This window comes from Rutidosis leptorrhynchoides, chromosome 4 (assembly GCF_046630445.1).
Source record: "Rutidosis leptorrhynchoides isolate AG116_Rl617_1_P2 chromosome 4, CSIRO_AGI_Rlap_v1, whole genome shotgun sequence".
In the NCBI taxonomy this organism is placed as follows: Eukaryota; Viridiplantae; Streptophyta; class Magnoliopsida; order Asterales; family Asteraceae; genus Rutidosis; species Rutidosis leptorrhynchoides.
In genome coordinates, this window is record NC_092336.1 from 321,156,343 (window position 1) to 321,180,613 (window position 24,271).

The following is a 24,271-nucleotide window of genomic DNA, read 5'->3' on the forward strand; positions in this document are numbered from 1 at the left end:
TTAAAAACGTTCCATATTAATTGATTTCGTTGCGAGGTTTTGACCTCTATATGAGACGTTTTTCAAAGACTGCATTAATTTTAAAATAAACCATAACCTTTATTTCATCAATAAAGGTTTAAAAAGCTTTACGTAGATTATCAAATAATGATAATCTAAAATATCCTGTTTACACACGACCATTACATAATGGTTTACAATACAAATATGTTACAACAAAATAAGTTTCTTGAATGCATTTTTTACACAATATCATACAAGCATGGACTCCAAATCTCGTCCTTATTTAAGTATGCGACAGCGGAAGCTCTTAATAATCACCTGAGAATAAACATGGTTAAAACGTCAACAAAAATGTTGGTGAGTTATAGGTTTAACCTATATATATCAAATCATAATAATAGACCACAAGATTTCATATTTCAATACACATCCCATACATAGAGATAAAAATCATTCATATGGTGAACACCTGGTAACCGACATTAACAAGATGCATATATAAGAATATCCCCATCATTTCGGGACACCCTTCGGATATGATATAAATTTCGATGTACTAAAGCATCCGGTACTTTGGATGGGGTTTGTTAGGCCCAATAGATCTATCTTTAGGTTTCGCGTCAATTAGGGTGTCTGTTCCCTAATTCTTAGATTACTAGACTTAATAAAAAGGGGCATATTCAATTTCGATAATTCAACCATAGAATGTAGTTTCACGTACTTGTGTCTATTTTGTAAATCATTTATAAAACCTGCATGTATTCTCTTCCCAAAAATATTAGATTTTAAAAGTGGGACTATAACTCACTTTCACAGATTTGTACTTCGTCGGGAAGTAAGACTTGGCCACTGGTTGATTCACGAACCTATAACAATATATACATCTATATCAAAGTATGTTCAAAATATATTTATAACACTTTTAATATATTTGATGTTTTAAGTTTATTAAGTCAGCTGTCCTCGTTAGTAACCTACAACTAGTTGTCCACAGTTAGATGTACATAAATAAATCGATAAATATTATCTTGAATCAATCCACAACCCAGTGTATACGTATCTCAGTATTGATCACAACTCAAACTATATATATTTTGGAATCAACCTCAACCCTGTATAGCTAACTCCAACATTCACATATAGAGTGTCTATGGTTGTTCCGAAATATATATAGATGTGTCGACATGATAGGTCGAAACATTGTATACGTGTCTATGGTATCTCAAAATTACATAATATACAATACAAGTTGATTAAGTTATGGTTGGAATAGATTTGTTACCAATTTTCACGTAGCTAAAATGAGAAAAATTATCCAATCTTGTTTTACCCATAACTTTTTCATTTTAAATCCGTTTTGAGTGAATCAAATTGCTATGGTTTCATATTGAACTCTATTTTATGAATCTAAATAGAAAAAGTATAGGTTTATAGTCGGAAAAATAAATTACAAGTCGTTTTTGTAAAGGTAGTCATTTCAGTCGAAAGAACGACGTCTAGATGACCATTTTAGAAAACATACTTCCACTTTGAGTTTAACCATAATTTTTAGATATAGTTTCATGCTCATAATAAAAATCATTTTCTCAGAATAACAACTTTTAAATCAAAGTTTATCATAGTTTTTAATTAACTAACCCAAAACAGCCCGCGGTGTTACTACGACAGCGTAAATCCGGTTTTACGGTGTTTTTCGTGTCTCCAGGTTTTAAATCATTATGTTAGCATATCATACAGATATAGAACATGTGTTTAGTTGATTTTAAAAGTCAAGTTAGAAGGATTAACTTTTGTTTGCGAACAAGTTTAGAATTAACTAAACTATGTTTTAGTGATTACAAGTTTAAACCTTCGAATAAGATACCTTTATATGTATGAATCGAATGATGTTATGAACATCATTACTACCTTAAGTTCCTTGGATAAACCTACTGGAAAAGAGAAAAATGGATCTAGCTTCAACGGATCCTTGGATGGCTCGAAGTTCTTGTATTAGAATGATAACCTACTGTAAGAAACAAAGATTTCTTGAGGTTGGATGATCACCTTACAAGATTGGAAGTGAGCTAGCAAACTTGAAAGTATTCTTGATTTTATGTAACTAGAACTTGTAGAATATATGAAGAACACTTAGAACTTGAAGATAGAACTTTAGAGAGATCAATTAGATGAAGAAAATTGAAGAATGAAAGTGTTTGTAGGTGCTTTTGGTCGTTGGTGTATGGATTAGATATAAAGGATATGTAATTTTGTTTTCATGTAAATAAGTCATGAATGATTACTCATATTTTTGTAATTTTATGAGATATTTCATGCTAGTTGCCAAATGATGGTTCCCACATGTGTTAGGTGACTCACATGGGCTGCTAAGAGCTGATCATTAGAGTGTATATACCAATAGTACATACATCTAAAAGCTGTGTATTGTACGAGTACGAATACGGGTGCATACGAGTAGAATTGTTGATGAAACTGAACGAGGATGTAATTGTAAGCATTTTTGTTAAGTAGAAGTATTTTGATAAGTGTATTGAAGTCTTTCAAAAGTGTATAAATACATATTAAAACACTACATGTATATACATTTTAACTGAGTCGTTAAGTCATCGTTAGTCGCTACATGTAAGTGTTGTTTTGAAACCTTCAGGTTAACGATCTTGTTAAATGTTGTTAACCCAATGTTTATAATATCAAATGAGATTTTAAATTATTATATTATCATGATATTATCATGTATGAATATCTCTTAATATGATATATATACCTTAAATGTCTTTACAACGATAATCGTTACATATATGTCTCGTTTAAAAATCATTAAGTTAGTAGTCTTGTTTTTACATATGCAGTTCATTGTTAATATACTTAATGATATGTTTACTTATCATAGTATCATGTTAACTATATATATATATCCATATATATGTCATCATATAGTTTTTACAAGTTTTAACGTTCGTGAATCACCGGTCAACTTGGGTGGTCAATTGTCTATATGAAACATATTTCAATTAATCAAGTCTTAACAAGTTTGATTGCTTAACATGTTGGAAACATTTAATCATGTAAATATCAATCTCAATTAATATATATAAACATGGAAAAGTTCGGGTCACTACAGTGTTACGGTCATTACGAGTTTATGGTCATGCCGTTTGGTTTAACTAATGCGCCAGCTGTGTTCATGGACCTTATGAACCGAGTGTGTGGACCATACCTTGACAAGTTTTTCATTGTTTTCATTGATGACATACATATTTACTCAAAGAATGACCAAGAACACGGTGAACATTTGAGAAAGGTGTTAGAAGTATTGAGGAAGGAAGAATTGTACGCTAAGTTTTCAAAGTGTGCATTTTGATTGGAAGAAGTTCAATTCCTCGGTCACATAGTGAACAAAGAAGGTATTAAGGTGGATCCGGCAAAGATAGAAACTGTTAAAAAGGGGGAAACCCCGAAAACTCCGAAACACATACGCCAGTTTTTAGGACTAGCTGGTTACTACAGAAGGTTCATCCAAGACTTTTCCAGAATAGCAAAACCCTTGACTGCATTAACGCATAAAGGCAAGAAATTTGAATGGAATGATGAACAAGAGAAAGTGTTTCAGTTATTGAAGAAAAAGCTAACTACGGCACCTATATTGTCATTGCCTGAAGGGAATGATGATTTTGTGATTTATTGTGACGCATTAAAGCAAGGTCTCGGTTGTGTATTAATGCAACGAATGAAGGTGATTGCTTATGCGTCTAGACAATTGAAGATTCACGAACAAAATTATACGACGCATGATTTGGAATTAGGCGCGGTTGTTTTTGCATTAAAGACTTGGAGGCACTACTTATATGGGGTCAAAAGTATTATATATACCGACCACAAAAGTCTTCAACACATATTTAATCAGAAACAACTGAATATGAGGCAGCGTAGGTGGATTGAATTGTTGAATGATTACGACTTTGAGATTCGTTACTACCCAGGGAAGGCAAATGTGGTAGCCGATGCCTTGAGTAGGAAGGACAGAAAACCCATTCGAGTAAAATCTATGAATATAATGATTCATAATAACCTTACTACTCAAATAAAGGAGGCGCAGCAAGGAGTTTTAAAAGAGGGAAATTTAAAGGATGAAATACCCAAAGGATCGGAGAAGCATCTTAATATTCGGGAAGACGGAACCCGGTATAGGGCTGAAAGGATTTGGGTACCAAAATTTGGAGATATGAGAGAAATGGTACTTAGAGAAGCTCATAAAACCAGATACTCAATACATCCTGGAACGGGGAAGATGTACAAGGATCTCAAGAAACATTTTTGGTGGCCGGGTATGAAAGCCGATGTTGCTAAATACGTAGGACAATGTTTGACGTGTTCTAAGGTCAAAGCTGAGCATCAAAAACCATCAGGTCTACTTCAACAACCCGAAATCCCGGAATGGAAATGGAAAAACATTACCATGGATTTCATCACTAAATTGCCAAGGACTGCAAGTGGTTTTGATACTATTTGGGTAATAGTTGATCGTCTCACCAAATTAGCACACTTCCTGCCAATAAGAGAAGATGACAAGATGGAGAAGTTAGCACGACTGTATTTGAAGGAAGTCGTCTCCAGACATGGAATACCAATCTCTATTATCTCTGATAGGGATGGCAGATTTATTTTAAGATACTGGCAGACATTACAGCAAGCATTAGGAACTCGTCTAGACATGAGTACTGCCTATCATCCACAAACTGATGGGCAGAGCGAAACGACGATACAAACGCTTGAAGACATGCTACGAGTATGTGTTATTGATTTCGGAAACAGTTGGGAACGACATCTACCGTTAGCAGAATTTTCCTACAATAACAGCTACCATTCAAGCATTGAGATGGCGCCGTTTGAAGCACTTTATGGTAGAAAGTGCAGGTCTCCGATTTGTTGGAGTGAAGTGGGGGATAGACAGATTACGGGTCCGGAGATCATACAAGAAACTACCGAGAAGATCATCCAAATTCAACAACGGTTGAAAATCCGCCCAAAGTCGACAAAAGAGCTACGCTGACATTAAAAGAAAAGATATAGAATTTGAAATTGGAGAGATGGTCATGCTTAAAGTTGCACCTTGGAAAGGCGTTGTTCGATTTGGTAAACGAGGGAAATTAAATCCAAGGTATATTGGACCATTCATGATTATTGATCGTGTCGGACCAGTAGCTTACCGACTTGAGTTACCTCAACAACTCGCGGCTGTACATAACACTTTCCACGTCTCGAATTTGAAGAAATGTTTTGCTAAAGAAGATCTCACTATTCCGTTAGATAAAATCTAAATCAACGAAAAACTCCAATTCATCGAAGAACCCGTCGAAATAATGGATCGTGAGGTTAAAAGACTTAAGCAAAACAAGATACCAATTGTTAAGGTTCGATGGAATGCTCGTAGAGGACCCGAGTTCACCTGGGAGCGTGAAGATCAGATGAAGAAGAAATACCCGCATCTATTTCCAGAAGATTCGTCAACACCTTCAACAGCTTAAAATTTCGGGACGAAATTTATTTAACGGGTAGGTACTGTAGTGACCCGAACTTTTCCATGTTTATATATATTAATTGAGATTGATATTTACATGATTAAATGTTTCCAACATGTTAAGCAATCAAACTTGTTAAGACTTGATTAATTGAAATATGTTTCATATAGACAATTGACCACCCAAGTTGACCGGTGATTCACGAACGTTAAAACTTGTAAAAACTATATGATGACATATATATGTATATATATATATATATATATATATATATATATATATATATATATATATATATATATATATATATAGTTAACATGATACTATGATAATTAAACATATCATTAAGTATATTAACAATGAATTACATATGTAAAAACAAGACTACTAACTTAATGATTTTTAAACGAGACATATATGTAACGATTATCGTTGTAAAGACATTTAATGTATATATATATCATATTAAGAGATATTCATACATGATAATATCATGATAATATAATAATTTAAAATCTCATTTGATATTATAAACATTAGGTTAACAACATTTAACAAGATCGTTAATCTAAAGGTTTCAAAACAACACTTACATGTAACGACTAACGATGACTTAACGACTCAGTTAAAATGTATATACATGTAGTATTTTAATATGTATTTATACACTTTTGAAAGACTTCAATACACTTATCAAAATACTTCTACTTAACAAAAATGCTTACAATTACATCCTCGTTCAGTTTCATCAACAATTCTACTCGTATGCACCCGTATTCGTACTCGTACAATACACAACTTTTAGATGTATGTACTATTGGTATATACACTCCAACGATCAGCTCTTAGCAGCCCATGTGAGTCACCTAACACATGTGGGAACCATCATTTGGCAACTAGCATGAAATATCTCATAAAATTACAAAAATATGAGTAATCATTCATGACTTATTTACATGAAAACAAAATTACATATCCTTTATATCTAATTATACACCAATGACCAAAAACACCTACAAACACTTTCTTTCGTCAATTTTATTCATCTAATTGATCTCTCTCGAGTTCTATCTTCAAGTTCTAAGTGTTCTTCATAAATTCTACAAGTTCTAGTTACATAAAATCAAGAATACTTTCAAGTTTGCTAGCTCATTTCCAATCTTGTAAGGTGATCATCCAACCTCAAGAAATCTTTGTTTCTTACAGTAGGTTATCATTCTAATACAAGGTAATAATCATATTCAAACTTTGGTTCAATTTCTATAACTATAACAATCTTATTTCAAGTGATGATCTTACTTGAACTTGTTTTCGTGTCATGATTCTGCTTCAAGAACTTCGAGCCATCCAAGGATCCGTTGAAGCTAGATCCATTTTTCTCTTTTCCAGTAGGTTTATCCAAGGAACTTAAGGTATTAATGTTGTTCAAAACATCATTCGATTCATACATATAAAGCTATCTTATTCGAAGGTTTAAACTTGTAATCACTAGAACATAGTTTAGTTAATTCTAAACTTGTTCGCAAACAAAAGTTAATCCTTCTAACTTGACTTTTAAAATCAACTAAACACATGTTCTATATCTATATGATATGCTAACTTAATGATTTAAAACCTGGAAACACGAAAAACACCGTAAAACCGGATTTACGCCGTCGTAGTAACACCGCGGGCTGTTTTGGGTTAGTTAATTAAAAACTATGATAAACTTTGATTTAAAAGTTGTTATTCTGAGAAAATGATTTTTATTATGAACATGAAACTATATCCAAAAATTATGGTTAAACTCAAAGTGGAAGTATGTTTTCTAAAATGGTCATCTAGACGTCGTTCTTTCGACTGAAATGACTACCTTTACAAAAATGACTTGTAACTTATTTTTCGACTATAAACCTATAATTTTTCTGTTTAGATTCATAAAATAGAGTTCAATATGAAACCATAGCAATTTGATTCACTCAAAACGGATTTAAAATGAAGAAGTTATGGGTAAAACAAGATTGGATAATTTTTCTCATTTTAGCTACGTGAAAATTGGTAACAAATCTATTCCAACCATAACTTAATCAACTTGTATTGTATATTATGTAATCTTGAGATACCATAGACACGTATACAATGTTTTGGCCTATCATGTCGACACATCTATATATATTTCGGAACAACCATAGACACTCTATATGTGAATGTTGGAGTTAGCTATACAGGGTTGAGGTTGATTCCAAAATATATATAGTTTGAGTTGTGATCAATACTGAGATACGTATACACTGGGTCGTGGATTGATTCAAGATAATATTTATCGATTTATTTCTGTACATCTAACTGTGGACAACTAGTTGTAGGTTACTAACGAGGACAGCTGACTTAATAAACTTAAAACATCAAAATATATTAAAAGTGTTGTAAATATATTTTGAAAATACTTTAATGTATATGTATATATTGTTATAGGTTCGTGAATCAACCAGTGGCCAAGTCTTACTTCCCGACGAAGTAAAAATCTGTGAAAGTGAGTTATAGTCCCACTTTTAAAATCTAATATTTTTGGGATGAGAATGCATGCAGGTTTTATAAATGATTTACAAAATAGACACAAGTACGTGAAACTACATTCTATGGTTGAATTATCAAAATCGAATATGCCCCTTTTTATTAAGTCTGGTAATCTAAGAATTAGGGAACATACACCCTAATTGACGCGAATCCTAAAGATAGATCTATTGGGCCTAACAAACCCCATCCAAAGTACCAGATGCTTTATTACTTCAAAATTTATATCATATCCGAAGGGTGTCCCGGAATGATGGGGATTTTCTTATATATGCATCTTGTTAATGTCGGTTACCAGGTGTTCACCATATGAATGATTTTTATCTCTATGTATGGGATGTGTATTGAAATATGAAATCTTGTGGTCTATTATTATGATTTGATATATATAGGTTAAACCTATAACTCACCAACATTTTTGTTGACGTTTTAAGCATGTTTATTCTCAGGTGATTATTAAGAGCTTCCGCTGTCGCATACTTAAATAAGGACGAGATTTGGAGTCCATGCTTGTATGATATTGTGTAAAAACTGCATTCAAGAAACTTATTTTGTTGTAACATATATGTATTGTAAACCATTATGTAATGGTCGTGTGTAAACAGGATATTTTAGATTATCATTATTTGATAATCTACGTAAAGCTTTTTAAACCTTTATTGATGAAATAAAGGTTATGGTTTGTTTTAAAATGAATGCAGTCTTTGAAAAACGTCTCATATAGAGGTCAAAACCTCGCAACGAAATCAATTAATATGGAACGTTTTTAATCAATAAGAACGGGACATTTCAACTATAACATGTTTAAAATGTCCATTTTTGTCTGATCTTCTCGTTTTCACTCAAAATAAACAACGAGAAACGTTGTTGCAAAACTATAACGCGTTTGAAAGGTCCCTTTTTGTCCGATCTTCTCATTTTCACTCAAAATAAACAACAAAAAACGTTGTTGCAAAACTATAACGCGTATGAAAGGTGCAGTTTTGTCCGATCTTCTCGTTTTAACTCAAAATAAACGAAAAAAACGTTGTTGCAAAACTATAACGCATTTAAAAAGTCCCTTTTTGTTCGATCTTCTCGTTTTCACTCAAAATAAACAACGAAAAACGTTGTTGCAAAACTATAACGCGTTTAAAAGGTCCGATTTTGTCCGATCTTCTCGTTTTCACTCAAAATAAACAACGAAAAACGTTGTTGCAAAACTATAACGTGTTTAAAAGGTCCCTTTTTGTCCGATCTTCTCGTTTTCACTCAAAATAAACAGCGAAAAACGTTGTTGCAAAACTATAACGCGTTTAAAAGGTCCCTTTTTGTCCGATCTTCTCGTTTTCACTCAAAATAAACAACGAAAAACGATGTTATAAAACTATAACGCGTTTGATAGGTGCGATTATGTCCGATCTTCTCGTTTTCTCTAAATAAACAACTAAACACGTTATTGCAAAACTATAACGCATTTAAAAAGTCCCTTTTTGTCCGATCTTTTCGTTTTCACTCAAAATAAACAACGAAAAGTGTTGTTGCAAAACTATAACGCATTTGAAAGGTCCCTTTTTGTCCGATCTTCTCGTTTTCACTCAAAATAAACAACGAAAAACGTTTTGCAAAACTATAACTCGTTTGAAAGGTCCCTTTTTGTTCGATCTTCTCGTTTTCACTCAAAATAAACAACGAAAAACGTTGTTGCAAAACTATAACGCGTTTAAAAGGTCCGATTTTGTCCGATCTTCTCGTTTTCACTCAAAATAAACAACGAAAAGTGTTGTTGCAAAACTATAACGCGTTTGAAAGGTCCCTTTTTGTCCGATCTTCTCGTTTTCACTCAAAATAAATAACGAAAAACGATGTTATAAAACTATAACGCGTTTGATAGGTGCGATTCTGTCCGATCTTCTCGTTTTCTTTAAATAAACAACGAAACACGTTATTGCAAAACTATAACATGTTTAAATGGTCCCTTTTTGTCCGATCTTCTCGTTTTCACTTAAAATAAACAACGAAAAACGTTGTTGCAAAACTATAACATGTTTGAAAGGTCCCTTTTTGTCCTCTTTCCTCATTTTCACTTAAAATAAACAACAAAAAACGTTGTTACAAAACTATAACGCGTTTGAAATGTGCGGTTTTGTCAGATCTTCTCTTTTTCACTCAAAATAAACAACGAAAAACGTTGTTGCAAAACTATAACGCATTTAAAAGGTCCTTTTATTGTCTCATCTTCTCGTTTTCACACAAAATAAACAACGAAAAACGTTGTTGCAAAACTATAACGCGTTTGAAAGGTACAGTTTTGTCCGATCTTCTCATTTTCACTCAAAATAAACAACAAAGAACGTTGTTGCAAAACTATAACCCTTTTGAAATGTGCGGTTTTGTTCAATCTTCTCATTTTCACTCAAAATATACAACGAAAAACGTTGTTGTAAAACTATAACGCGTTTAAAAGGTACTTTTTTTGTCCGATCTTCTCGTTTTCACTCAAAATAAACAATGAAAAACGTTGTTGCAAAACTATAACGCGTTTAAAAGGTCCTTTTTTGTCCGATCTTCTCGTTTTCACTCAAAATAAACAACAAAAAACGTTGTTGCAAAACTATAACGCGTTTGAAAGGTCTCTTTTTTCCGATCTTCTCGTTTTCACTCAAAATAAACAACGAAAAACGTTGTTACAAAACTATTACGCGTTTAAAAGGTCTCTTTTTGTCCGATCTTCTCGTTTTCACTCAAAATAAACAACGAAAAATGTTGTTGCAAAACTATAACGCGTTTAAAAGGTTCTTTTTGTCAGATCTTCTCGTTTTCACTCAAAATAAACAACGAAAAACGTTGTTGCAAAACTATAACGCGTTTGAAAGGTGCAGTTTTGTCTAATCTTCTCATTTTCACTCAAAATAAACAACAAAAAACGTTGTTGCAAAACTATAACGCGTATAACAGGTGAGGTTTTGTCTGATCTTCTCGTTTTCACTCAAAATAAACAAAAAAACGTTGTTGCAAAACTATAACGCGTTTAAAAAGTCCCTTTTTGTCCGATCTTTTCGTTTTCACTCAAAATAAACAACAAAAAGTGTTGTTGCAAAACTATAACGTGTTTAAAAAGTCCTTTTTTGTCCGATCTTTTTGTTTTCACTCAAAATAAACAACAAAAAGTGTTGTTACAAAACTATAACGCGTTTGAAAGGTCCCTTTTTGTTCGATCTTCTCGTTGTCACTAAAAATAACCAACAAAAAACGTTGTTGCAAAACTATAACATGTTTAAAAGGTCCCTTTTTGTCCGATCTTCTTTTTTTCACTTAAAATAAACAACGAAAAACGTTGTTACAAAACTATAACGCGTTTAAAAGGACTCTTTTTGTCCGATCTTCTCGTTTTCATTCAATATTAACAACGAAAAACGTTGTTATAAAACTATAACGCGTTTGAAAGGTCCATTTTTCCGATCTTCTCATTTTCACTCAAAATAAACAACGAAAAACGTTGTTTAAAAATTATAACGCGTTTGAAAGGTGCGAGTTTGTCCGATCTTCTCGTTTTCTCTAAATAAAGAACGAAAAACGTTATTGCAAAACTATAACATGTTTAAAATGTCCATTTTTGTCTGATCTTCTCGTTTTAACTCAAAATAAACAACGAGAAACGTTGTTTCAAAACTATAACGCGTTTGAAAGGTCCCTTTTTGTCCGATCTTCTCATTTTCACTCAAAATAAACAACAAAAAACGTTGTTGCAAAACGATAACGCGTATGAAAGGTGCGGTTTTGTCCGATCTTCTCGTTTTAACTCAAAATAAATAAATAAAACGTTGTTGCAAAACTATAACGCGTTTAAAAAGTTCCTTTTTGTCCGATCTTTTCGTTTTCACTCAAAATAAACAACGAAAAGTGTTGTTGCAAAACTATAACGCGTTTGAAAGGTCACTTTTTGTCCGATCTTCTCGTTTTCACTCAAAATAAACAACGAAAAACGTTGTTGCAAAACTATAACGCGTTTAAAAGGTCCATTTTGTCTGATCTTCTCGTTTTCACTCAAAATAAACAACAAAAAATGTTGTAGCAAAACTATAACGCGTTTGAAAGGTGCGGTTTTGTCCGATCTTCTCGTTTTCACTCAAAATAAACAACGAAAAACGTTGTTGCAAAACTATAACGCATTTAAAAGGTCCTTTTTTTGTCCGATATTCTCGTTTTCACTTAAAATAAACAACGAAAAACATTGTTGAAAAACTATAACGCGTTTAAAAGGTACCGTTTTGTCTGATCTTTTCGTTTTCACTCAAAATAAACAACAAAAAACGTTGTTGCAAAACTATAACACGTTTGAAAGGTGCAGTTTTGTCCGATCTTCTCATTTTCACTCAAAATAAACAACAAAAAACGTTGTTGCAAAACTATAACGCGTTTGAAATGTGCGGTTTTGTTGAATCTTCTCGTTTTCACTCAAAATATACAACGAAAAAGTTGTTGTAAAACTGTAACGCGTTTAAAAAGTCCTTTTTCCGATCTTCTCGTTTTCACTCAAAATAAACAACGAAATACATTTTGCAAAACTATAACGCGTTTGAAAGGTCCCTTTTTGTTCGATCTTCTCATTTTCACTCAAAATAAACTACGAAAAATGTTGTTGCAAAACTATAACGCGTTTAAATGGTCCGATTTTGTCCGATCTTCTCGTTTTCACTCAAAATAAACACTGGAAAATGTTGTTGCAAACTATAACGCCTTTGAAAGGTCTCTTTTGGTCCGATCTTCTCGTTTTCACTCAAAATAAACAACGAAAAACGTTGTTGCAAAACTATAACGCGTATGAAAGGTGCGGTTGTGTCCGATCTTCTCGTTTTAACTCAAAATAAACAAAAAAACGTTGTTGCAAAACTATAACGCGTTTAAAAAGTCCTTTTTTGTCCGATCTTTTTGTTTTCACTCAAAATAAACAACAAAAAGTGTTGTTACAAAACTATAACGCGTTTGAAAGGTCCTTTTTTGTTCGATCTTCTCGTTGTCACTAAAAATAACCAACAAAAAACGTTGTTGCAAAACTATAACATGTTTAAAAGGTCCCTTTTTGTCCGATCTTCTCGTTTTCACTTAAAATAAACAACGAAAAACGTTGTTACAAAACTATAACGCGTTTAAAAGGACTCTTTTTGTCCGATCTTCTCGTTTTCATTCAATATTAACAACGAAAAATGTTGTTATAAAACTATAACGCGTTTGAAAGGTCCATTTTTCCGATCTTCTCATTTTCACTCAAAATAAACAACGAAAAACGTTGTTTAAAAATTATAACGCGTTTGAAAGGTGCGAGTTTGTCCGATCTTCTCGTTTTCTCTAAATAAAGAACGAAAAACGTTATTGCAAAACTATAACATGTTTAAAATGTCCATTTTTGTCTGATCTTCTCGTTTTAACTCAAAATAAACAACGAGAAACGTTGTTTCAAAACTATAACGCGTTTGAAAGGTCCCTTTTTGTCCGATCTTCTCATTTTCACTCAAAATAAACAACAAAAAACGTTGTTGCAAAACGATAACGCGTATGAAAGGTGCGGTTTTGTCCGATCTTCTCGTTTTAACTCAAAATAAATAAATAAAATGTTGTTGCAAAACTATAACGCGTTTAAAAAGTTCCTTTTTGTCCGATCTTTTCGTTTTCACTCAAAATAAACAACGAAAAGTGTTGTTGCAAAACTATAACGCGTTTGAAAGGTCACTTTTTGTCCGATCTTCTCGTTTTCACTCAAAATAAACAACGAAAAACGTTGTTGCAAAACTATAACGCGTTTAAAAGGTCCATTTTGTCTGATCTTCTCGTTTTCACTCAAAATAAACAACAAAAAATGTTGTTGCAAAACTATAACGCGTTTGAAAGGTGCGGTTTTGTCCGATCTTCTCGTTTTCACTCAAAATAAACAACGAAAAACGTTGTTGCAAAACTATAACGCATTTAAAAGGTCCTTTTTTTGTCCGATATTCTCGTTTTCACTTAAAATAAACAACGAAAAACGTTGTTGCAAAACTATAACGCATTTAAAAGGTCCTTTTTTTGTCCGATCTTCTCGTTTTCACTCTAAATAAACAACGAAAAACGTTGTTGCAAAACTATAACGCATTTAAAAGGTCCTTTTTTTGTCCGATATTCTCGTTTTCACTTAAAATAAACAACGAAAAACGTTGTTGAAAAACTATAACGCGTTTAAAAGGTACCGTTTTGTCTGATCTTTTCGTTTTCACTCAAAATAAACAACAAAAAACGTTGTTGCAAAACTATAACACGTTTGAAAGGTGCAGTTTTGTCCGATCTTCTCATTTTCACTCAAAATAAACAACAAAAAACGTTGTTGCAAAACTATAACGCGTTTGAAATGTGCGGTTTTGTTGAATCTTCTCGTTTTCACTCAAAATATACAACGAAAAAGTTGTTGTAAAACTGTAACGCGTTTAAAAAGTCCTTTTTTCCGATCTTCTCGTTTTCACTCAAAATAAACAACGAAAAACATTTTGCAAAACTATAACGCGTTTGAAAGGTCCCTTTTTGTTCGATCTTCTCATTTTCACTCAAAATAAACTACGAAAAACGTTGTTGCAAAACTATAACGCGTTTAAATGGTCCGATTTTGTCCGAGCTTCTCGTTTTCACTCAAAATAAACAATGGAAAATGTTGTTGCAAACTATAACGCCTTTGAAAGGTCTCTTTTGGTCCGATCTTCTCGTTTTCACTCAAAATAAACAACGAAAAACGATGTTGCAAAACTATAACGCGTATGAAAGGTGCGGTTGTGTCCGATCTTCTCGTTTTAACTCAAAATAAACAAAAAACGTTGTTGCAAAACTATAACGCGTTTAAAAGGTCCTTTTTTGTCCGATCTTCTCGTTTTCACTCAAAATAAACAACAAAAAACGTTGTTGCAAAACTATAACGCGTTTGAAAGGTCTCTTTTTTCCGATCTTCTCGTTTTCACTCAAAATAAACAACGAAAAACGTTGTTGCAAAACTATTACGCGTTTAAAAGGTCTCTTTTTGTCCGATCTTCTCGTTTTCACTCAAAATAAACAACGAAAAATGTTGTTGCAAAACTATAACGCGTTTAAAAGGTTCTTTTTGTCAGATCTTCTCGTTTTCATTCAAAATAAACAACGAAAAACGTTGTTGCAAAACTATAACGCGTTTGAAAGGTGCAGTTTTGTCCAATCTTCTCATTTTCACTCAAAATAAACAACAAAAAACGTTGTTGCAAAACTATAACGCGTATAACAGGTGAGGTTTTGTCCGATCTTCTCGTTTTCACTCAAAATAAACAAAAAAACGTTGTTGCAAAACTATAACGCGTTTAAAAAGTCCCTTTTTGTCGGATCTTTTCGTTTTCACTCAAAATAAACAACAAAAAGTGTTGTTGCAAAACTATAACGTGTTTAAAAAGTCCTTTTTTGTCCGATCTTTTTGTTTTCACTCAAAATAAACAACAAAAAGTGTTGTTACAAAACAATAACGCGTTTGAAAGGTCCCTTTTTGTTCGATCTTCTCGTTGTCACTAAAAATAACCAACAAAAAACGTTGTTGCAAAACTATAACATGTTTAAAAGGTCCCTTTTTGTCCGATCTTCTCGTTTTCACTTAAAATAAACAACGAAAAACGTTGTTACAAAACTATAACGCGTTTAAAAGGACTCTTTTTGTCCGATCTTCTCGTTTTCATTCAAAATTAACAACGAAAAACGTTGTTATAAAACTATAACGCGTTTGAAAGGTCCATTTTTCCGATCTTCTCATTTTCACTCAAAATAAACAACGAAAAACGTTGTTTAAAAATTATAACGCGTTTGAAAGGTGCGAGTTTGTCCGATCTTCTCGTTTTCTCTAAATAAAGAACGAAAAACGTTATTGCAAAACTATAACATGTTTAAAATGTCCATTTTTGTCTGATCTTCTCGTTTTAACTCAAAATAAACAACGAGAAACGTTGTTTCAAAACTATAACGCGTTTGAAAGGTCCCTTTTTGTCCGATCTTCTCATTTTCACTCAAAATAAACAACAAAAAACGTTGTTGCAAAACGATAACGCGTATGAAAGGTGCGGTTTTGTCCGATCTTCTCGTTTTAACTCAAAATAAATAAATAAAACGTTGTTGCAAAACTATAACGCGTTTAAAAAGTTCCTTTTTGTCCGATCTTTTCGTTTTCACTCAAAATAAACAACGAAAAGTGTTGTTGCAAAACTATAACGCGTTTGAAAGGTCACTTTTTGTCCGATCTTCTCGTTTTCACTCAAAATAAACAACGAAAAACGTTGTTGCAAAACTATAACGCGTTTAAAAGGTCCATTTTGTCTGATCTTCTCGTTTTCACTCAAAATAAACAACAAAAAATGTTGTAGCAAAACTATAACGCGTTTGAAAGGTGCGGTTTTGTCCGATCTTCTCGTTTTCACTCAAAATAAACAACGAAAAACGTTGTTGCAAAACTATAACGCATTTAAAAGGTCCTTTTTTTGTCCGATATTCTCGTTTTCACTTAAAATAAACAACGAAAAACATTGTTGAAAAACTATAACGCGTTTAAAAGGTACCGTTTTGTCTGATCTTTTCGTTTTCACTCAAAATAAACAACAAAAAACGTTGTTGCAAAACTATAACACGTTTGAAAGGTGCAGTTTTGTCCGATCTTCTCATTTTCACTCAAAATAAACAACAAAAAACGTTGTTGCAAAACTATAACGCGTTTGAAATGTGCGGTTTTGTTGAATCTTCTCGTTTTCACTCAAAATATACAACGAAAAAGTTGTTGTAAAACTGTAACGCGTTTAAAAAGTCCTTTTTCCGATCTTCTCGTTTTCACTCAAAATAAACAACGAAATACATTTTGCAAAACTATAACGCGTTTGAAAGGTCCCTTTTTGTTCGATCTTCTCATTTTCACTCAAAATAAACTACGAAAAATGTTGTTGCAAAACTATAACGCGTTTAAATGGTCCGATTTTGTCCGATCTTCTCGTTTTCACTCAAAATAAACACTGGAAAATGTTGTTGCAAACTATAACGCCTTTGAAAGGTCTCTTTTGGTCCGATCTTCTCGTTTTCACTCAAAATAAACAACGAAAAATGTTGTTGCAAAACTATAACGCGTATGAAAGGTGCGGTTGTGTCCGATCTTCTCGTTTTAACTCAAAATAAACAAAAAAACGTTGTTGCAAAACTATAACGCGTTTAAAAAGTCCTTTTTTGTCCGATCTTTTTGTTTTCACTCAAAATAAACAACAAAAAGTGTTGTTACAAAACTATAACGCGTTTGAAAGGTCCTTTTTTGTTCGATCTTCTCGTTGTCACTAAAAATAACCAACAAAAAACGTTGTTGCAAAACTATAACATGTTTAAAAGGTCCCTTTTTGTCCGATCTTCTCGTTTTCACTTAAAATAAACAACGAAAAACGTTGTTACAAAACTATAACGCGTTTAAAAGGACTCTTTTTGTCCGATCTTCTCGTTTTCATTCAATATTAACAACGAAAAATGTTGTTATAAAACTATAACGCGTTTGAAAGGTCCATTTTTCCGATCTTCTCATTTTCACTCAAAATAAACAACGAAAAACGTTGTTTAAAAATTATAACGCGTTTGAAAGGTGCGAGTTTGTCCGATCTTCTCGTTTTCTCTAAATAAAGAACGAAAAACGTTATTGCAAAACTATAACATGTTTAAAATGTCCATTTTTGTCTGATCTTCTCGTTTTAACTCAAAATAAACAACGAGAAACGTTGTTTCAAAACTATAACGCGTTTGAAAGGTCCCTTTTTGTCCGATCTTCTCATTTTCACTCAAAATAAACAACAAAAAACGTTGTTGCAAAACGATAACGCGTATGAAAGGTGCGGTTTTGTCCGATCTTCTCGTTTTAACTCAAAATAAATAAATAAAATGTTGTTGCAAAACTATAACGCGTTTAAAAAGTTCCTTTTTGTCCGATCTTTTCGTTTTCACTCAAAATAAACAACGAAAAGTGTTGTTGCAAAACTATAACGCGTTTGAAAGGTCACTTTTTGTCCGATCTTCTCGTTTTCACTCAAAATAAACAACGAAAAACGTTGTTGCAAAACTATAACGCGTTTAAAAGGTCCATTTTGTCTGATCTTCTCGTTTTCACTCAAAATAAACAACAAAAAATGTTGTTGCAAAACTATAACGCGTTTGAAAGGTGCGGTTTTGTCCGATCTTCTCGTTTTCACTCAAAATAAACAACGAAAAACGTTGTTGCAAAACTATAACGCATTTAAAAGGTCCTTTTTTTGTCCGATATTCTCGTTTTCACTTAAAATAAACAACGAAAAACGTTGTTGCAAAACTATAACGCATTTAAAAGGTCCTTTTTTTGTCCGATCTTCTCGTTTTCACTCTAAATAAACAACGAAAAACGTTGTTGCAAAACTATAACGCATTTAAAAGGTCCTTTTTTTGTCCGATATTCTCGTTTTCACTTAAAATAAACAACGAAAAACGTTGTTGAAAAACTATAACGCGTTTAAAAGGTACCGTTTTGTCTGATCTTTTCGTTTTCACTCAAAATAAACAACAAAAAACGTTGTTGCAAAACTATAACACGTTTGAAAGGTGCAGTTTTGTCCGATCTTCTCATTTTCACTCAAAATAAACAACAAAAAACGTTGTTGCAAAACTATAACGCGTTTGAAATGTGCGGTTTTGTTGAATCTTCTCGTTTTCACTCAAAATATACAACGAAAAAGTTGTTGTAAAACTGTAACGCGTTTAAAAAGTCCTTTTTTCCGATCTTCTCGTTTTCACTCAAAATAAACAACGAAAAACATTTTGCAAAACTATAACGCGTTTGAAAGGTCCCTTTTTGTTCGATCTTCTCATTTTCACTCAAAATAAACTACGAAAAACGTTGTTGCAAAACTATAACGCGTTTAAATGGTCCGATTTTGTCCGAGCTTCTCGTTTTCACTCAAAATAAACAATGGAAAATGTTGTTGCAAACTATAACGCCTTTGAAAGGTCTCTTTTGGTCCGATCTTCTCGTTTTCACTCAAAATAAACAACGAAAAACGATGTTGCAAAACTATAACGCGTATGAAAGGTGCGGTTGTGTCCGATCTTCTCGTTTTAACTCAAAATAAACAAAAAACGTTGTTGCAAAACTATAACGCGTTTAAAAGGTCCTTTTTTGTCCGATCTTCTCGTTTTCACTCAAAATAAACAACAAAAAACGTTGTTGCAAAACTATAACGCGTTTGAAAGGTCTCTTTTTTCCGATCTTCTCGTTTTCACTCAAAATAAACAACGAAAAACGTTGTTGCAAAACTATTACGCGTTTAAAAGGTCTCTTTTTGTCCGATCTTCTCGTTTTCACTCAAAATAAACAACGAAAAATGTTGTTGCAAAACTATAACGCGTTTAAAAGGTTCTTTTTGTCAGATCTTCTCGTTTTCATTCAAAATAAACAACGAAAAACGTTGTTGCAAAACTATAACGCGTTTGAAAGGTGCAGTTTTGTCCAATCTTCTCATTTTCACTCAAAATAAACAACAAAAAACGTTGTTGCAAAACTATAACGCGTATAACAGGTGAGGTTTTGTCCGATCTTCTCGTTTTCACTCAAAATAAACAAAAAAACGTTGTTGCAAAACTATAACGCGTTTAAAAAGTCCCTTTTTGTCGGATCTTTTCGTTTTCACTCAAAATAAACAACAAAAAGTGTTGTTGCAAAACTATAACGTGTTTAAAAAGTCCTTTTTTGTCCGATCTTTTTGTTTTCACTCAAAATAAACAACAAAGAGTGTTGTTACAAAACAATAACGCGTTTGAAAGGTCCCTTTTTGTTCGATCTTCTCGTTGTCACTAAAAATAACCAACAAAAAACGTTGTTGCAAAACTATAACATGTTTAAAAGGTCCCTTTTTGTCCGATCTTCTCGTTTTCACTTAAAATAAACAACGAAAAACGTTGTTACAAAACTATAACGCGTTTAAAAGGACTCTTTTTGTCCGATCTTCTCGTTTTCATTCAAAATTAACAACGAAAAACGTTGTTATAAAACTATAACGCGTTTGAAAGGTCCATTTTTCCGATCTTCTCATTTTCACTCAAAATAAACAACGAAAAACGTTGTTTAAAAATTATAACGCGTTTGAAAGGTGCGAGTTTGTCCGATCTTCTCGTTTTCTCTAAATAAAGAACGAAAAACGTTATTGCAAAACTATAACATGTTTAAAATGTCCATTTTTGTCTGATCTTCTCGTTTTAACTCAAAATAAACAACGAGAAACGTTGTTTCAAAACTATAACGCGTTTGAAAGGTCCCTTTTTGTCCGATCTTCTCATTTTCACTCAAAATAAACAACAAAAAACGTTGTTGCAAAACGATAACGCGTATGAAAGGTGCGGTTTTGTCCGATCTTCTCGTTTTAACTCAAAATAAATAAATAAAACGTTGTTGCAAAACTATAACGCGTTTAAAAAGTTCCTTTTTGTCCGATCTTTTCGTTTTCACTCAAAATAAACAACGAAAAGTGTTGTTGCAAAACTATAACGCGTTTGAAAGGTCACTTTTTGTCCGATCTTCTCGTTTTCACTCAAAATAAACAACGAAAAACGTTGTTGCAAAACTATAACGCGTTTAAAAGGTCCATTTTGTCTGATCTTCTCGTTTTCACTCAAAATAAACAACAAAAAATGTTGTAGCAAAACTATAACGCGTTTGAAAGGTGCGGTTTTGTCCGATCTTCTCGTTTTCACTCAAAATAAATAACGAAAAACGTTGTTGCAAAACTATAACGCATTTAAAAGGTCCTTTTTTTGTCCGATATTCTCGTTTTCACTTAAAATAAACAACGAAAAACGTTGTTGAAAAACTATAACGCGTTTAAAAGGTACCGTTTTGTCTGATCTTTTCGTTTTCACTCAAAATAAACAACAAAAAACGTTGTTGCAAAACTATAACACGTTTGAAAGGTGCAGTTTTGTCCGATCTTCTCATTTTCACTCAAAATAAACAACAAAAAACGTTGTTGCAAAACTATAACGCGTTTGAAATGTGCGGTTTTGTTGAATCTTCTCGTTTTCACTCAAAATATACAACGAAAAAGTTGTTGTAAAACTGTAACGCGTTTAAAAAGTCCTTTTTTCCGATCTTCTCGTTTTCACTCAAAATAAACAACGAAAAACATTTTGCAAAACTATAACGCGTTTGAAAGGTCCCTTTTTGTTCGATCTTCTCATTTTCACTCAAAATAAACTACGAAAAACGTTGTTGCAAAACTATAACGCGTTTAAATGGTCCGATTTTGTCCGATCTTCTCGTTTTCACTCAAAATAAACAATGGAAAATGTTGTTGCAAACTATAACGCCTTTGAAAGGTCTCTTTTGGTCCGATCTTCTCGTTTTCACTCAAAATAAACAACGAAAAACGTTGTTGCAAAACTATAACGCGTATGAAAGGTGCGGTTGTGTCCGATCTTCTCGTTTTAACTCAAAATAAACAAAAAACGTTGTTGCAAAACTATAACGCGTTTAAAAGGTCCTTTTTTGTCCGATCTTCTCGTTTTCACTCAAAATAAACAACAAAAAACGTTGTTGCAAAACTATAACGCGTTTGAAAGGTCTCTTTTTTCCGATCTTCTCGTTTTCACTCAAAATAAACAACGAAAAACGTTGTTGCAAAACTATTACGCGTTTAAAAGGTCTCTTTTTGTCCGATCTTCTCGTTTTCACTCAAAATAAACAACGAAAAATGTTGTTGCAAAACTATAACGCGTTTAAAAGGTTCTTTTTGTCAGATCTTCTCGTTTTCATTCAAAATAAACAACGAAAAACGTTGTTGCAAAACTATAACGCGTTTGAAAGGTGCAGTTTTGTCCAATCTTCTCATTTTCACTCAAAATAAACAACAAAAAACGTTGTTGCAAAACTATAACGCGTATAACAGGTGAGGTTTTGTCCGATCTTCTCGTTTTCACTCAAAATAAACAAAAAAACGTTGTTGCAAAACTATAACGCGTTTAAAAAGTCCCTTTTTGTCCGATCTTTTCGTTTTCACTCAAAATAAACAACAAAAAGTGTTGTTGCAAAACTATAACGTGTTTAAAAAGTCCTTTTTTGTCCGATCTTTTTGTTTTCACTCAAAATAAACAACAAAAAGTGTTGTTACAAAACTATAACGCGTTTGAAAGGTCCCTTTTTGTTCGATCTTCTCGTTGTCACTAAAAATAACCAACAAAAAACGTTGTTGCAAAACTATAACATGTTTAAAAGGTCCCTTTTTGTCCGATCTTCTCGTTTTCACTTAAAATAAACAACGAAAAACGTTGTTACAAAACTATAACGCGTTTAAAAGGACTCTTTTTGTCCGATCTTCTCGTTTTCATTCAAAATTAACAACGAAAAACGTTGTTATAAAACTATAACGCGTTTGAAAGGCCCATTTTTCCGATCTTCTCATTTTCACTCAAAATAAACAACGAAAAACGTTGTTTAAAAATTATAACGCGTTTGAAAGGTGCGAGTTTGTCCGATCTTCTCGTTTTCTCTAAATAAAGAACGAAAAACGTTATTGCAAAACTATAACATGTTTAAAATGTCCATTTTTGTCTGATCTTCTCGTTTTAACTCAAAATAAACAACGAGAAACGTTGTTTCAAAACTATAACGCGTTTGAAAGGTCCCTTTTTGTCCGATCTTCTCATTTTCACTCAAAATAAACAACAAAAAACGTTGTTGCAAAACGATAACGCGTATGAAAGGTGCGGTTTTGTCCGATCTTCTCGTTTTAACTCAAAATAAATAAATAAAACGTTGTTGCAAAACTATAACGCGTTTAAAAAGTTCCTTTTTGTCCGATCTTTTCGTTTTCACTCAAAATAAACAACGAAAAGTGTTGTTGCAAAACTATAACGCGTTTGAAAGGTCACTTTTTGTCCGATCTTCTCGTTTTCACTCAAAATAAACAACGAAAAACGTTGTTGCAAAACTATAACGCGTTTAAAAGGTCCATTTTGTCTGATCTTCTCGTTTTCACTCAAAATAAACAACAAAAAATGTTGTTGCAAAACTATAACGCGTTTGAAAGGTGCGGTTTTGTCCGATCTTCTCGTTTTCACTCAAAATAAACAACGAAAAACGTTGTTGCAAAACTATAACGCATTTAAAAGGTCCTTTTTTTGTCCGATATTCTCGTTTTCACTTAAAATAAACAACGAAAAACGTTGTTGAAAAACTATAACGCGTTTAAAAGGTACCGTTTTGTCTGATCTTTTCGTTTTCACTCAAAATAAACAACAAAAAACGTTGTTGCAAAACTATAACACGTTTGAAAGGTGCAGTTTTGTCCGATCTTCTCATTTTCACTCAAAATAAACAACAAAAAACGTTGTTGCAAAACTATAACGCGTTTGAAATGTGCGGTTTTGTTGAATCTTCTCGTTTTCACTCAAAATATACAACGAAAAAGTTGTTGTAAAACTGTAACGCGTTTAAAAAGTCCTTTTTCCGATCTTCTCGTTTTCACTCAAAATAAACAACGAAATACATTTTGCAAAACTATAACGCGTTTGAAAGGTCCCTTTTTGTTCGATCTTCTCATTTTCACTCAAAATAAACTACGAAAAACGTTGTTGCAAAACTATAACGCGTTTAAATGGTCCGATTTTGTCCGATATCCTCGTTTTCACTCAAAATAAACAATGGAAAATGTTGTTGCAAACTATAACGCCTTTGAAAGGTCTCTTTTGGTCCGATCTTCTCGTTTTCACTCAAAATAAACAACGAAAAACGTTGTTGCAAAACTATAACGCGTATGAAAGGTGCGGTTGTGTCCGATCTTCTCGTTTTAACTCAAAATAAACAAAAAAACGTTGTTGCAAAACTATAACGCGTTTAAAAAGTCCCTTTTTGTCCGATCTTTTCGTTTTCACTCAAAATAAACAACGAAAAGTGTTGTTGCAAAACTATAACGCGTTTGTAAGGTCCCTTTTTGTCCGATCTTCTCGTTTTCACTCAAAATAAACAACGAAAAACGTTTTGCAAAACTATAACGCGTTTGAAAGGTCCCTTTTTATTCGATCTTCTCATTTTCACTCAAAATAAACAACGAAAAACGTTGTTGCAAAACTATAACGCGTTTAAAAGGTCCGATTTTGTCCGATCTTCTCGTTTTTACTCAAAATAAACAACGAAAAACGTTGTTGCAAAA